The 15430-nt window shown below is 45.9% G+C and overlaps 1 long non-coding RNA gene across 2 annotated transcripts in view; it reads right to left on the bottom strand.

Moving 5' to 3' along the window:
- LOC109297329 overlaps nucleotides 1-443 on the bottom strand; it is a 39347-nt gene extending 38904 nt beyond the window's left edge. For both annotated transcript variants that reach the window (XR_002097284.1, XR_002097285.1), the window contains exons 1-2: nucleotides 415-443; nucleotides 150-302 (exon numbers count right to left, since the gene is read on the bottom strand). This is a non-coding gene — a long non-coding RNA (uncharacterized LOC109297329). The remainder of the gene's footprint in view (nucleotides 1-149; nucleotides 303-414) is intronic.
- Nucleotides 444-15430: the final 14987 nt, after the last annotated feature.

Genomic DNA, 15430 nt, shown 5'->3' with positions numbered 1-15430 from the left:
GAAATCTTTAGAAAGCAGTGTGTGTTGGGGGTGTGGCTGGGGAGTGAGGGGCAGGGGTAGGGCATGGGCATATCGTTGCCCCCTCCATGATCATATTACCTGCCACCCTCCCTTACCAATGTGCATCTAGTGTGAGGCATACTAGTTACCTGAATACCTGTACCACTTTCAGTACAGGCAAGCACAAATCCAACCTTGCTTGCTACAGAACCCCTTCATTTGAATAACATTCAATCCACTGTGTTGACGGATCTCGATACAGACCTGAGAGGGAAGCAACTGTCACCCCTATAGGAAACAACCTGTTGAACTTAAGGAGAACTGTTAGCTAACTGTTTTACACTAGGATTCTCTCTCTCTGTTAAAGAGAGAACAGGAAAAAGCTGAATGCAGTGCACGTTTGTATACTCTTACCTGAGCTTATGGGGAGAAGATAATGATCTGAGGATCCTGCAGCCTTACAGAGTAACAGAGAATGCTTGCTGTGTATGTTGATACCCAAACATGTGCTACTCTGAGTACAAACTAATGCACTGATTCTCAGCTAGGGTGTCAATGCACCCTGGGTGTCTTGCAGTCCTTTTAGGGATGCCCCAGGATGTCCCATGAAGTTAGCACTGTTGGTTATGCAAACACGATTCACAGAATAAAACCAAAGATATTAAAAAGGAATGTATAGTGTTAAAAAACATTCTGACCTGTTGCTGTCTTTCTGAGTTCTTTGCAACAGGAGAATTGCTCTGTTATTTTTCTGTAGTCAAAAAACAAGTGAAAACTAAGACCTGGCACTTTCTGACAGGTGCCTCTAGTCTAAAAATGCTGAGACTCACTGAGCTATAGACTTATGTTTCACTAGCGGCTGAGAGAAACTCAGTCAATTATTAACCAATGCTGCTACTGGTGGAGACCCCAGAGTATTTGCTAATAGTGCTATGAAGCATTTAGAAAGGACTGAGATACTGGCATTTTTCTCAAGGTCTGAAAGGTCTAGGTGACATCTACAACCTCTTGGAGCCACACTATGGAAACTAAAAAAAACCATCTTGGAAGGAAAATCAAAGTAGAAAATAGGAGTTTATAGGTACATGCAAAAACCAGAAAGGTATAGATGTCATATTTCAACCATATTTTTGAATGAAAGTCACAGCAATAGAGAGCAGGAGTCAATAAGAGGAACCTCAGCAGATTTACTGTCTAATAAATTCTCTTTAAAATTTATTTGTAATATTTTGAAAATGATTTGATATGATTTTTACAATTTGCAGTAGTGTCTGTGTGCATTAAGTGCTTGTTTTTTAAAGAAACTGCATGCTACTCTGTCTTTGAAAGAAGGCTGGGAAAAATGGGGGGTTTTACAAACAACACTGTGTTAAATGGCTTGGTCTAATTCTGTGTAATGCTTTCCGAAAAATCAGATCTCTAGCCTGTGTATGGAAAAGAGTCAAGCTGAGGTGCAGAAGAAAGGAGAGCATAATAGAAATGTATGTATGATCATCTTGGCATTCCCCTAACTCATTAAACAAACATTTTCATTTAATCAAAAAATCCAGTTTTCTGCTAAAAAGAGCAAAAAAGTTTCCAACCATCCTAAATTACAACAGCCAGTGGAATGAATGCATCACCAAACATGCTATACTGAGTGAGCATGGGAGCTGACTACATTTAGGCTGTCTGCACTGCTCAGTAGGGCTGACCTTATGACCACCTTCAAGCCCATGCTTGCTGACCATTTATACTGAAACCCCACATCTGAACCCCACTGTGGAAGTCCGTCCTATCCCTGGAAGCTCTGTTGAACTTCACGTACTGGCATAAACCCTAGCTACTAGGCAATCCCTCCCTAATGTGTTCAACACTCCACCCCTGCCTCTACTCCCTACCCCAACCATTCCTCAGCACCACTGTGCAGTGTTCACGAGCTGGAACTTCTGTTCCTAACTTCCAGTCCACTTCTTGTCTCTGTTGTCCATGATTAAAGCCAGGTACAGAAGAAAATGCAAGCAGTTTCATTCCTTTGAAGGCCCCATGTGAAGAACAGGACAACTGTGAAGGGGGCTGCTAGGTAAGGCACAGACGGAGCAGGGCAGCTAATGTGGCTTAGGCTGGTTGAAATACAAGTACAAGTGTTGAGAAAACACTACTAGGCAGAGGAATGATTATATTACATATGCAGTCAGGGGAGTACCTACAGCAGTGATACTCAACCAAGGTGCCATTGCACCCTGAGGTGCCTCAAGACCTTTATAAGGGTATCACAGGATGCTTGCCATTATTAGCACTGTTAGATGTGCAAATACCTACATATGGGGCATGTTTACACCTTGCCCTATGGCAAAGTTGTTACCATGCCATTTGGAAGTACTAAAGCATGGCATAGTAATCACCCATACATGCAGTGCACAGTTATTTTTAGCAGTTACTTTGCTGTAGCGGTTCATTATTGCAGGGGAGTGCACCACTATGGTGAAGTAGCTGCTGGTCACGTGTAGACACCCATGGACACTACATCACTGTAGCATATCACTACAGCGATGTAGCATCACATGTAGACGTCCCCATGATTCACAAGATAAACCAGAGATCTCAAATAGGAATCCATAGTGTTGAAAACCTTCTAACCTCTTGTGGTCTGAGCTGTGTACTACAGAATCACTCCATAATTTTTCCATAGTCAAAAAATGAGTGAAAGGTAAGAACTGCATTTTTAAAGGGGTGCCTTAAATCTAACAACAGGTGCCTTGAGTCTAAAAAACTTGAAAACCACTGATCTATAGCATAAACACAGAGTCAGATATTCCTGGAAACTCCCTGAGATTGAATTCAGCCAAAACTGGGGTGACAGGGCAGGGTATGGCCAGGGACATTTCTTCAGCATGAATTTAACTGCTAAATTTATAAGTGCTCCTACATTAGAGGATCTTCCTTTGTGTAACAGACATTGGGGCTGCTCTTTTCCCAGTGACTGATTCGTTAATTGTTGCTTTTTGTATAACAGTAGCACTTTGGGCCACATCCACAAATGAAAGTGCCTTGTGCTGGGCACTATGAACAGACTGTAAAAAGTAGTTTCTACCTGAAAAGTTCACAACTTTAATACACAATGTGTGTGTCTACACATGCATTAGATCTGGGAGTAGTTTACTCGTGACTAAACTACATGCGAGTAAACGCTCCTGGGAAGATGTCTACACATGTGGGGAAGTGGGAGCAGATTTGCTGCTAATGGCAGCAAACTGCTGTCATTTCCTGGGGCCCTGCAACTGGCCCCTGCTGCCACCAAGGAGAGCTCTGTGCTCCCCCTTGGTGCTAGCCAAGGGTCTGGCAGGGAGCACCGGGCCAGGAGACAGCTGTCTCCTGTCCAGGGTTGGGACGTTGCTCCCTGCCCCCAAGGGACTACCTGCTGCTGGAGCAGGGACAAATGTCCTCCTTCCCCAGCAGCAGGGAGTGCTCAGCCCCTGCTCCCTGATTGGGGCAGTGGAGTTGAAAAAGGTTCAAGGGTGTGGTAGGTCCCAGCCCCCTGCCGTATCTGCCAGCAGGACAGCTAGCAGCAAACCCACAGCTGGGTGGGGAATCCTCACCCAGCTGGGGATCCTCACCCAGCTGGGGCTACTAGCTTCCCCATCAGAGGATCAGGGCAGGGGGCTGGGACCTGCCTGGCCCCTGCAGTTCTGTCCAAGCCCCGTGCCTTGATCACCTGATTTGGGCATGGGGCTGGGACCTGCCCCTTATTGGGACAGTTCCCAGCCTCTGTTCCACAATTGTGAGGCAGGGGATGGAAAGTCTGTTCCCTGCTCATCTTTATGATCATGGAGCTGTAGAGAGAACACGCTGAAGAGCTTGTTCCCTGTTCAGCTGCATGAGTACAGAGCTGGGCGAGGAACAGACTTCCCAGCCCCTGCCAGCAGGGAGTTTTCAGCACCAGATCCATGACCACAGGGCCGATGCAGAAATGGGGCTGGCACTGGGTCACAGAACTGGCCCTGGGAGATAAGGATCTCCCAACCCCCACTCCCCAGTCACAATTTTGGAGTGGGGGCCTTGGAGCTCCCTGCTGCTGGGGCAGGCAGACATAGTCGCTGCCTGAGCTCCAGTGGTGGAGCCTGCCCTAGCAGCAGGCAGATCCCAGGGTCAAGGAGCAACCCCCTGCCCCCTAGTAGCCAGCTGACCTAGAGCAGATTTGCTCCCATCAGGTGTCTACAGGAGCGCTACTGTACAGTTAGTAATCACAAGTAAAATTGCTAATTGCATTTTCAGATAGTAAATTTATTTGGGATTAGTGAGGTTTACTGTCCAGTAAGCATATGCTTATTGCACAGTAAAGTACACTACTTCGCAGTAAAGCACCCAATGAGTAGTAGAAAGGAGATGTAACATATAATGAACTGAGGTCCAGAGAAATTAAAAGCTAGATTTGGCATATGTACATAGACATTGCAAGGTTCAACCCAGCGGCTCTATATGGCATGCTGCTTTGCAGAATTCATAACCCCATGTTAGGCCTTTAGGTTGCCCTATACTATGCACAGGGGGTGTTAGCACTTACTGAAAGGATTAACATAAGCCACCTGAGCAAATCAGAAGGAAATATTTTGGTGTATCTTAAGCCTCTTCTCTCTCAGGGAATCAGATCTCTAACTGTGCTTGGAATTCACAGTTCTGGAATGAATGGAGGAGTTCACATTTCTTGGACTATTGCTTCCATTGGGTTCATACTTTCAGACCCATAAGAGCTAGAAACATCATTCAAAACAAAGCAACAACTGGGATGCTAAAGCTGATCATTTAACTCCAAGAGCAGAAGTGCTAAGTCCCAGCCTGTACTATGTACCATTTAATCCAGCCCTGGTAACAAGGAGTTGGTGGGTGGATAGAGCTAGGCGGGGCTTGTGCTCTGTGTTTGTATGGCAGGGACTATTTATTTTGTTCTCTCTTCTGCAGCACACCTATGCAGATAAAGAGCAGTGTGTGACCCTGAAAATGCAATGGATTTAGCCATGGCTGATCAAAGAATGCAAAATGGTAGGCTGGAAACATGGGCTCTGTTTTAGCACATATGCTCTATAGTTTAGTTTTTGGCTACCCTGCCACTTACCACAGGGAAAAATTTGGACAGTACTTTATAAAGAAATTTAAAAATTGTTGTTGAAGGGAATGACAGAATTACACTGGAACATGGACAGGGGCCCATTATACCACTCTGCCTTTGACTGCTCTCCATGTCATTGCTATCCTCTTTGTAGCTACATCAGGGGCAGTCAAAGTCTCCTCCTCTCTGCCCTGGGAAATGTGCTGCAGTTCACCTCTGGAGGAAAGAGATGGCTCATTCTTTACATCTATCCAGTCTTTTTCCTGAGCCCCAGCATAAAAGTGGCACTGCTAACTGAAATGATGGGTTTTGTGTTGTGGCCACCTGTCCAACAGGGATTGACTGAAATCATCACTCAATTTCAGGCAGGTCACAGAAACACCTTCCCATGTTTAATGACTTGGAAGCTCCTCATCTAAGCTGGTTTAATACTGGTGACCTGTAAATTTAAGATCAGGGATCAGCTTCTACTGGCACCAGTGGACCTAGGATTTCACCCTCCATAGCTCATCTGCAGTTTGCTGAGTCACCCAATCTGCTCTCTATCTCCTCTCTTCAGTCTCATTTTCAGTATTTAAGGAACATCAAGAATCTCATCCTGAAGAAATTTTCCAAGTCTGGAATCCCCCTTTCCAGATTTATCACACTATAAGCATGGCATCTAAGGATGCAATTCTCTTTTGCCTTTGGCCTCATACTTACTTTCCCGAGTAAAAGGTGCAGGTATAGTGAGTGTAAAATACTACTAGATCAGACTGGGTACATCTACATGAGATGTTTACTGCACAGTAGACTAATTTGCTAAACAGTAAAGTCTCAGCGTCTACACACACGGCCCTGTTATACTACGGCAGCGTTATTTAGTGCACCACAGTGCATGTGTAGGTACTGACAGGACTGGCTGGGGCACAAGGATTCTTCAGTGCAGGACCTACAGGCCAATTAGCCCCACACTAGAGCAGGCCAGTTATGCCCCAGCCAGCCCCTTCACAAAACATTGAACCTGCTTGAAGTAGCCCTGGGCTGGCAGGCTGACCCCCTGGGCCCCTGCCAGCCAGGGTTGCTTTGACCCGGCTCAACATGCTGCGGCCCTGGGAGCACATGGAAATGCAGCACCTGGGAGCAATAAACTGCAAACTGCACCAGAGTTTATTCAGTTGAATTAATTTCATGTGTAGACATGCCCACTGTCACCATTTCACACCCACTTTGATCAAGTGTAAATGAACTCAAGAGATGCCAGGCCCTGGAAAATAGTTGTTTGCATATTTAAGCAGGCAGATTAAGCCTGCAGCATAAAGCCAGCCATAAAGATCAAGAGAAACAAAAGCTATCCTATGTATGTGGTGAGGAACAGTGCAATTTTATTCCTAAAGTTAGGAATAAAGTGAAAAAGAAAGTGAAACAAAAAGAAATGGTATGTGCTATCTCATCGCTGACAAATGGAATATTCCATGTCCAAACCTAGAGCATTTTTTTTTATACCAGACCATATAATATTGCTGTGGCTTGGATCAAAACCAGTTTCCAGATCTCATTTGAACATGACTGTATAAATGTATAAATAAACAAGTTACTTGAAAACATTCATTCAAGAGGTGCTCTTTTTTGTTTGCTTCGTTGTTTTTTATTTTGGGGTTTGTTTGTTTGTTTTACCAATATTATAATAGTTTAGAATCTGGGCACAATTTTGTCTATGACTTTGCCAACAGCCCAGTTATCCTGCCCTTGTCTGATTAGTTCTAATATCCTATCTAAAATAATATAATAATATCCTATCTAATATAAGAGTGGGTGTATAGGTTCTGTCAAGAGTGGTCAACCAGCAGCACAGGTGCCACAAGTGGCACAGGCAGCCTCTGTCCATGGCACATGGCAGATCAGGGAAGGGACAGGGAACACAGTGGAAGATAGGGCAGGGAGCAGAAAGCAAACCAGCAAATAGGTAGGGGACACAGAGAAGGAAGCAGAAAGCAGAGCAGCAAATCAGGCAAGGGAAGGAGCATTCAGGGAATGCTAGGTTGTGGCATATCTGCCAAAAAGTTGGCTCCCACTGGACTAGGTCATGTTGAAGTGCAAAGAGGCCTTAAAGGTACAGCTAAGGATTTTTCTGTCAGAAAGTAATGCAAGGGGTTTTTTTGTAGCTGCTACTTGTTCTTTAAGTAGCAGCCAGAAAGGAATGGTGCTGGGATTGTGCTGTGCTGCAAAGATCTTGAAGGAATGCTCCACATGGCATAAAAGCATAACGCTTTCCTTTTTGTCAGTGTCTACATGGAAGATGGTTTGGGGCCAATCACTTTTGTCCATTTCCCCCTTCTTGAGGCTCCATAAACTGGGTCTAGATGCCTTTTTTCAAGCTGAGAAGCAGCTTATTCCTGAAGTCAGTGGGACTAGTCCAGGTAGGATATTACTCACAGGGAGGAAGGATAACAGAACCTAGCTCTATATCTTTAGTTAATTAAGCCAAGTAAAGAACACATAAGTATTTATCCCAGATATAGCTATTAGGATTATAATCCTTCCTTAAGAGTAAAATCTTACTTTTTTTGTTTCAAGCATTCTCTGATTTTTCTCTTTAACCTCTTCTTAATACTCCAGGTACTTTGTTTTATAGCCTATCTTTAAAAAAGACTGACCATGTATAAAAGACTTCCCTAGTAAGAAGGGCTTTCAACTAGATTCCACGGGAGATGGTGAACATAATGCTCCAGCAACAGAGCAAACAATCCAGAGAGAAAAGGACCAGAAGAAGCAGCTTAACTCTGTGAAAGAGCCAGGAACCACAGGACAGCAACAAATAGCACAAAAGGGAAGCAAGTAGGCAGGAGTGCAAAATACATCCAATGTATGTATGCAAATGCAAGAAGTATGGGAAATAAACAAGATGACGTAGAAGCAGCAGCCTGTGAAAAGAGCTATGATCTGACTGATATCACAGAGACTTGGTGGGACAGCTCTTATGACTGGTATGTCAACATCTAGTATTACATTCTGCTTCAAAAGGACAGGGTTCGGAGAAAAGATTGTGGTGTCTGTAACATGGAACCACTGCCCATTACCAGGAAGGCCTGATTAGGTAGGAAACTGGGGGTCAGGCAGGGCAACCACCACAAGCACCCAGTTGGATTGAACTACGGATTAACAGGCCAGACAGCAAATGAAGCACTTAACTATAGCTTGCCCTAGGAGAGATGGGCAAAAAGTCCAATCATGTGGTCAGAAAGAAGCTGGGCTGGGGATATAAGCCCAACCTCTGAGCAGGTTAGGGTAGCCCCTGCTTACAGCAGGGAGAGGAGCCTGAGAGAAAGGAGCTGCTGGAGGTAGATTCAAGCCCTCCCAAGATGCCCAAGGGAGCCACAGATAAGTGGTGGAAAGGTAGAGCCTACAGGCAACTCTTTACCCAGAAGGAGGGAGACTATCTGTTATGAAGCAGTTGGCTTGTGGGGGTTTTTTGTTCCATTTTGGACTTGTAACTGGAGGGCTCAGTTGTGGATAAAGGGGTGGAGGAGGCCATGAGCAGGAGGTGCCTAAGGGATGCTTCCCTGCAATAGGTATCTGAGGTCAGTCCCAAGCTAAAGGGGTAGAGATTAATAAGGTGAAAGTGGACCCCTAGGAAAGGAGGGATGCTATCAACGGTAGGCCAGTACCCAAAGGCTGTACTGAACCCATGGCAGTGGGTACGGTCAGAGAGAAAAAAGGGCCAAGGAGGGGACAGACAAAACCTTCACAAGTTCTCAGAATCCTACATACATCGCCCTTCAAGGGGAAGTACCAGAAAGACCAGGGGTCCCAAAGTGGGGCTAGCCTGACCAGGACCCTTGAAGTTACAGCCAGCCCCAGGGACTGCTTCCTCAACAACCAACAGAAGAACATCAAAGTCTGGAGGTAATGTGGGACCAAGTAAGAGCCAACAAGTGGGGTAGACCACAAGGGGGATCAGGTGCCAGAGTGGCTACCTCTCCCCCTTTGGGTGTCACAGTGTCGTCTTGTACACCAAGAAGACATACACTTGTTCCCTGGTTCAAGAGGAAGACAACAAAGAAGAATGAGTTTAGGTGAAGATGAAAAGTGAAAGGAAAAGCACCAGTATAATGGTGAGGATTTATAGACTGCCAAGTCAGGAAGAAGAGGTTGACAACGCACTCTTCAAGGAGGTGACAGAAATGTCTGGCCAATTGCTAACCTGTTTTGAGGACAACTTTCTGTTCCAGAATATTGAGAATAAAACTAGGGGATCATCCATCTTGCATCTTGTCCTGTACAATAGGGAAGACTTTGTGGAGAATGGGAAAGTGATGGCCAATTTGGGAGGAAGCGATCACAATATAATAAAATTCCATATTTTGAGATGGAGAAGGCATGAAGTCATCAGAACTAGTACATCAGGTTTCAAAAAGGGAAAGTCAATTGACTCAAGGAGGCATGGAGGCATGGTGCCACAGGAAGACAGACTGAAGGATAAAGGTGCTCAGGAAAACTGGAAGCTGAACAAGAAACTCTTCTGACATAATGGAAGCACAAGAAGAATGGCAAGAGACCTATGTGGCTGTACAAGGAGCTTCTAGGATGCTTCAAAAGAAAGGCATACAGGCAATAAAAAAAATGAGCAGGTCACCAAGGAAGCATATCAGGAAATAGCAAAGATCTGCAGGGACAAAATCAGGCAGGTGAAGCAAAACAATGAGCTGTACCTGGCGGGTGAGGTTAAAGGCAACAAATAGAGGCTTTAGAAGTATATTGGCCAGAAAAGAAAAACCAAGGAAGCCATAGGTCCACTGTTAAATAGCCAGGGGAAACTCTTAACACAAGATGCAAAGAATGTAGAGCTACTCAACAGCTACTTTGCCTCAGTCTTTACAAAAAAATTAAGCTGCAAGCAGATACCTAATAAAACCAATTTGAATAAGGGATGATATAATAACAGAGACAGTCAGAGAGCTTTTGATGGGTCTGAATGAATTCAGGTCAGCAGGGCCTGAAGAACTTAATCCTAGGTGTAACCTCCCATGACATTCACTGAAGCGCTTTGTCCTTTCTGGCTGTTCAGGCATAGCTGTCTCCTTTTGAGTCGACAGTTTGCCTTCCAGTAAGATACCTTGGGGGGTCCCCAGGGATTCTCACCTACCATATCTTCTTATTACCAGTTATAGTTGGAGGAAGTTTTTGAATCCTGCCTCTCCTGGTTCCTTCCTTCGGCTCTCTTCCCTGGACTCCCGTTTCAGGGCTCTGCCTCCCCTACACCCTGCCTTATGCCAACCAAAGATGTTGTCCCTTGGCTGAGGCTGAGACAAAGTCCTCTCACCACAGTAAGGACTTTAGTCCTGATATAATCACAGTCCAGTTTGGATGGTGTACCATCCTGATTCAAGCCTCACGTCAGCCTCGTTTGCTTTCTTCTTCACCCCAGGCTGCCTTACTCCCAGGTGCTTTCCCCTTGCTCCTAATGTCTACTTACAGCTTCAGTCTGTTTGCTTCTTTCTTTCTTCCCAGGCTTGCCACTGTCCCAGTCTACACCAGCTGCATCCAGGATCCACGGTCTCATCAAAGGTAAGAATTCCGGCTCTGCCAAGCCAGCTTTGTCAAAGCATTCCCCATCCTGGGGTTGCTACCACTTGTACCTGTTGGGGCAACCGTTCGCTCTGGGCCTTCTGAAGGACTCACTTCTAGTCCTCCCCAAATGCCAGCTGATGGGTTTTTTGTTCCCCCTCCAAGGGCTGGCTGGAAAATCAGTGTCAGCATGGAGCCATAAAGTGTGCCCATGCCAGTGCATCTGACCATGCAGGATCTCCTGTGGCCTGCTGTGGCCACTTTTGCTTTTCCCCCTCCAGCCTTGACATGGCTTGTCCTCCTGTGGTGGCCTCTCTCCCGCTGCGCCTTTCATCTTTGGTGGTGTCCTGCTGGCTTTGCATCTCTCTCCGCTCCCGGCTGCAACGTAAGTCCTGATCCGTGGCAGCATCCCTGTCACACCAGGATATTGAAGGAACTGGCAGAGGAGATCTTGGAACCCTTCACAATGATATTCACGAAGTTGTGGAAGACAGGCCAAGCACCAGAGGACTGGAGAAGGGCCAACATAGTGCTTCTTTAAAAAAAAAAAATGCTAAAAGGAGGACTACAGATCTGTTAACCCCTCTTCAGTACCTGGGATGTTACTGGAACATATTTTAAGGAAGTCAATACTGAAGCATCTGGAGGAGGAACAGCAGATAACAGGCACCCAGTATTGACTTACTAAGAACACCCGTGTCAAAAAAACTTAATCTCCTTCTTTGGCAAAATAACTACTTAGATAGATAAAAGCAATGCTGCGGATAAAGTGTATCTGGGCTTCAGAATAGCTTTAGACAAAGTGCCACATGGCCTTCTGTCACAGAGCACTTAGGTGCCCTGTGCCTGAGGACAGGGATGGCTCTAGAGAGCCCCTAGCGGTGAGAAGGGGGAGGTGCAGCCGCCAGTCACCAGGGCAGCACAGGTGCTGGTTGCCGGGGCAACCGGCAAAACCCCCTGACAGGAAGGGGCAGGGCTTAGCCCTCCTTAAAACCCAGGCAGGAGGCTAGGGTGGCAGTTCCTCCTCTGACAGCCAAGGAGTGAGGAGCTCAGCCAGTGCAGAGAGAAGGCCAAGGTTTGGCTGCATGAGTATCCGCAGGTTGCTGCTGGAGTATTTTTTGCCTGGTAGGGATTAACTGTTATACCGGATGGTTTAGCTTTATGTTATAGCCCGGGGCTTTGTGTTTTGTGTTCACTGTTTAACTGGAGGACCAGGTGAGGCTATACAGGGTGGAGGAGGCCTCATAGGGACTCCCCAGTAGCTTGGGGGTTCCTGGTGCTGAAGAAGGTGCAGTATGTTGCGGGGTGCATTGCCCTAGCCCCGAGAGTGGCAGTGAGAAGCCCCGAGAGTGGCAGAGGGACCCCGAGAGTGGCAGAGGGACCCCGAGAGTGGCAGAGGGGCGGCAAGAATGCAGAGGGGTGGCGAGGAGCCCTGAGAGTGGCCGAGGGACCCCAAGAGTGCAGAGCAGCGGCGAGGAGCCCTGAGAGTACAGAGGGGCAGCAGGGAGACCTGAGAGTGTAGAGGAACCCCGAAAGGGCAGAGGGGCGGCAAGGAACCCCGAAAGGGCAGAGGGGCGGCGAGGAGTCCCGAGGGCAAAAAGAGGGCCGAGACATAACAGGGCCAGTCAGATCACACCAGCACCATCTGCGAGGCTTGGGCTGCGGTGTAGGGGAGGAAAAGGAGCTGCAGATAGCGCCCCCTGTTATCGGGATGTATAGAAATGGGCAGCCTCCTTCTAATTACAACAATCTATTAATTAAATAAGATCAAGGAGTGGCAGACGAGTAAGCAGGCGGTTAGCCCATTACAGGAGGGCGGAGCCATACTCAGAGAGGCTCCAATAGTGGCACTCCTGTCACACCTTCTTATAAAGAAATTGGAGAAATGTGGGCTAGACAAAACTGCTATAAAATGGACAGACAATTATCTCAATAGCCACAAGCAATGGGTAATTTATCAACAGATCCATGTCAGAATGTCAGGGGTTTTTTATGGGAGCCCTATAAGAGTCTGTCCTGGGCCCAGTGCTGTTCAACATATTTATTCATAGAAAGCTTCTTGAGCAAGTATGCAGAGGACATAAAATTGGGAAGGATTGTGAATATGTCAGAGAACAGGAGCACAATTCAAAAGGATCTTGACTGATTGGAAAGCAGGGCTGGAGCTAACAGGATGAAGTTCAATGCTGACAAATGCAAGGTGCTACACTTCAGGAAAAATTATCAAAAATACAAATACAAAATGGGTTGTACCTGGAGTCTCGGTAGAACAAAGACTCAATGAGTTCGTAGTGTGATGTAGCCATGCAAAAAGTGAATGTGGTTTTGAGATGCATGTAATAGAAGCAATTAGGTGCAAGACACAGCAGGTGATAGTACCACTGGTTAGGCCTCATCTAGAGTATCATATATAGTTTTGGGCTCCACATTTTAAAAAGGATGTGGAGAAGTTAGAGAGGGTCCCAAAGTACATGACAAAAATGATAAAGGGCTTGAAAGGCAAGTCATACAAGGAGAGGATGATGGAAATAGGTATGTTCCACTTGCAAAAAGGCACTTAAAGGGGGACATGATAGTGTCTTCAAATTCATGAAGGACTGTCATAAAAAAGATGAAATACCTTTTCTCTCTTGCTACAGAAAGTAGGACATGGACTAATGGCTTGAAATTGCAGCAAAGTAGGTTTAGACTGGATATCAGGAGAAACTTCGCTGTTAGAATAGTGAGGCAGTAGAATAGACTGCCTAGGGAAGGGGTGGACTCTCCGACATTGGAAGTGTTCAAGAAGAGAGTGGACAGGTATTGATCAGTGATGATCTAGGCATATCTATGGATATTTTCCATGCTTCTGGGCTTTGCTGGTTGCCTCAAGGTGCCAGAAGGGATTTTTTTTCCCCCTCCTAGTGCTACATTTTTCCTCAGAAACATTGGGTGGTGGCTGCAGCCAAGGCTGGAGACTTTGACTGGGATGTGTCAGTGCTCCTGATGGGACTTAATCCCAGAGGGTCTTGCCCTTCCACTCAGGGCCAGACCAGTCATCATACTTGGGGGTCAGGAAGGAATTTTATCCTGTGGTCCAACTGGTATGACAAGTTGGGGGTTTTGCCTTCCTCTGTAGTGGGGGACATGGCCCTCTTCCTGGGCATATTTTAACAACTTTTGCAGCAGCAGGATGCTGGCTACCATGGTTCCCCCACTTTTCCTTTGGCAGATTAGGGTGTTATATCTTGCATTGTGTTTTGCTTAACTGTGTTGTTTTACTAGGAGGTTAGATAACAGATTTGTACAGGCTGGTTTGGATAGGGACAATCCCGCCTCTGGTAAGCATTGGACTAGATAATCTCTAGGGTTCCCTTTCAACCCTACATATCTAAGATTCGAAGATTTGAACAAACAAAATTATTTTCTTTTTGATTGTATCAGTTTCTGCCTACTCTCCCTTAAGGCACTACTTCTTCCCTCCTGATGTTCTTTGGAGCTCTTTGAAATATAAATCACTTGTGCCTGATTCTGAAAGCTTGAGAGGCTGACATTACCAGCAAATATTTGAATGTACTGTTGAGATCATTCATTAGCATGTTTTCTTTTTTTTTCCCTAGAGATGAAAGAGCCACTCTGCAGTATTTAAGGTTCAGCAATTTAATCCTAATTTAATTAAAAGGGGTGGGGAGAAAACCCTGTCCAAAGTGATAATATTGTGTTAAGGTTGAAAATGTAGACTCCTAGGGTGGAATTCTGAAAAGGCTCATTGTCAGCCTCAGGGCCTATCTACACAGGGAACTTATTGTGAAAAAAGCCTGGGTGGAAATTCAAAGTGCAATAGCTAGTCCACACTAATTTTCCACTCTTCATCTGCATTAAGAGCCTTTATTTGCAGTGTATCTTAATCCTCTTCCAAAGTGGGTGAACTTGAACAGCACAAAAACAACTCTTAGTGTAGAACAAGTGTTTTCATGAAAAACTAGCATGGAATAGCTACTTCAGGAGATCTCCCCATGGAGATAATTCTGGACTCTGCTGTCATTAAAGTCAACAATAAAGCTCTCTTTGATTTCAGCAGGAACAGAATTAAGTCAATGTTAAGCACTTAGAAAATTTCCACTCCTACAAATGAGGCAGATCTCTGCTTCCTTCCATCTGCTATATAAAACTCACCACAAAAGTGGGCAAGACCAGGAAGTGGTTCTTAGTTTTCTATAGCAATCTAGCAAATACCTCTACACATGGTAAAATGTGTTTGAGTGTGTAACAGGTTAGGTGCCTGAGGGCCATTACGATATTCCCTGCTAGGCTCTGCAATGTTTCCCAGTGTCTTGCCTTGCCTTCTCACCTCCCACACCTTCATGGAAACTTCATTAAAGAGAGGCTGCCCTCAGAGACCGGCAAACTTAAGGTGTTCTCTTTCTTATCCAGTGGTTGACTCTCAATCGTGCTTCCCTTAAGGGCTTATTATGTGGCTCTATCCGCCTCTACACCATGCCCTGTGCCTCACAGGTATTTTAAGTCAGCAATTAGGTAGGACAGTTGTCCCTAAGTCACCAAGCCACCTCAAGCCTTCATTCCCTTGTTGGGGCTTCAGCCTTCCCAGCTTCTGCCACTCTACCCTAGCTGGCCCCTTAGCCAAGGCCACTGTTCTCAACCTGGCTTCTGGGTCCCAGCCCCACGCTCTGCCCCGTCAGGGCTCTGGACCCTGTGGCCCCCATGCTCCACCCTTCCCCAGGTGCTGAGTGCTGTGACTATGCCTTGAGCAGTAGGGCTTAAGGCAATCACATACCCCTAGGGTACTAATGGGACCTC

This window comes from Gavialis gangeticus, unplaced genomic scaffold (assembly GCF_001723915.1).
Source record: "Gavialis gangeticus isolate Ggan-Ray unplaced genomic scaffold, GavGan_comp1, whole genome shotgun sequence".
In the NCBI taxonomy this organism is placed as follows: Eukaryota; Metazoa; Chordata; order Crocodylia; family Gavialidae; genus Gavialis; species Gavialis gangeticus.
This window is presented reverse-complemented; position numbering and strand designations above follow the sequence as displayed.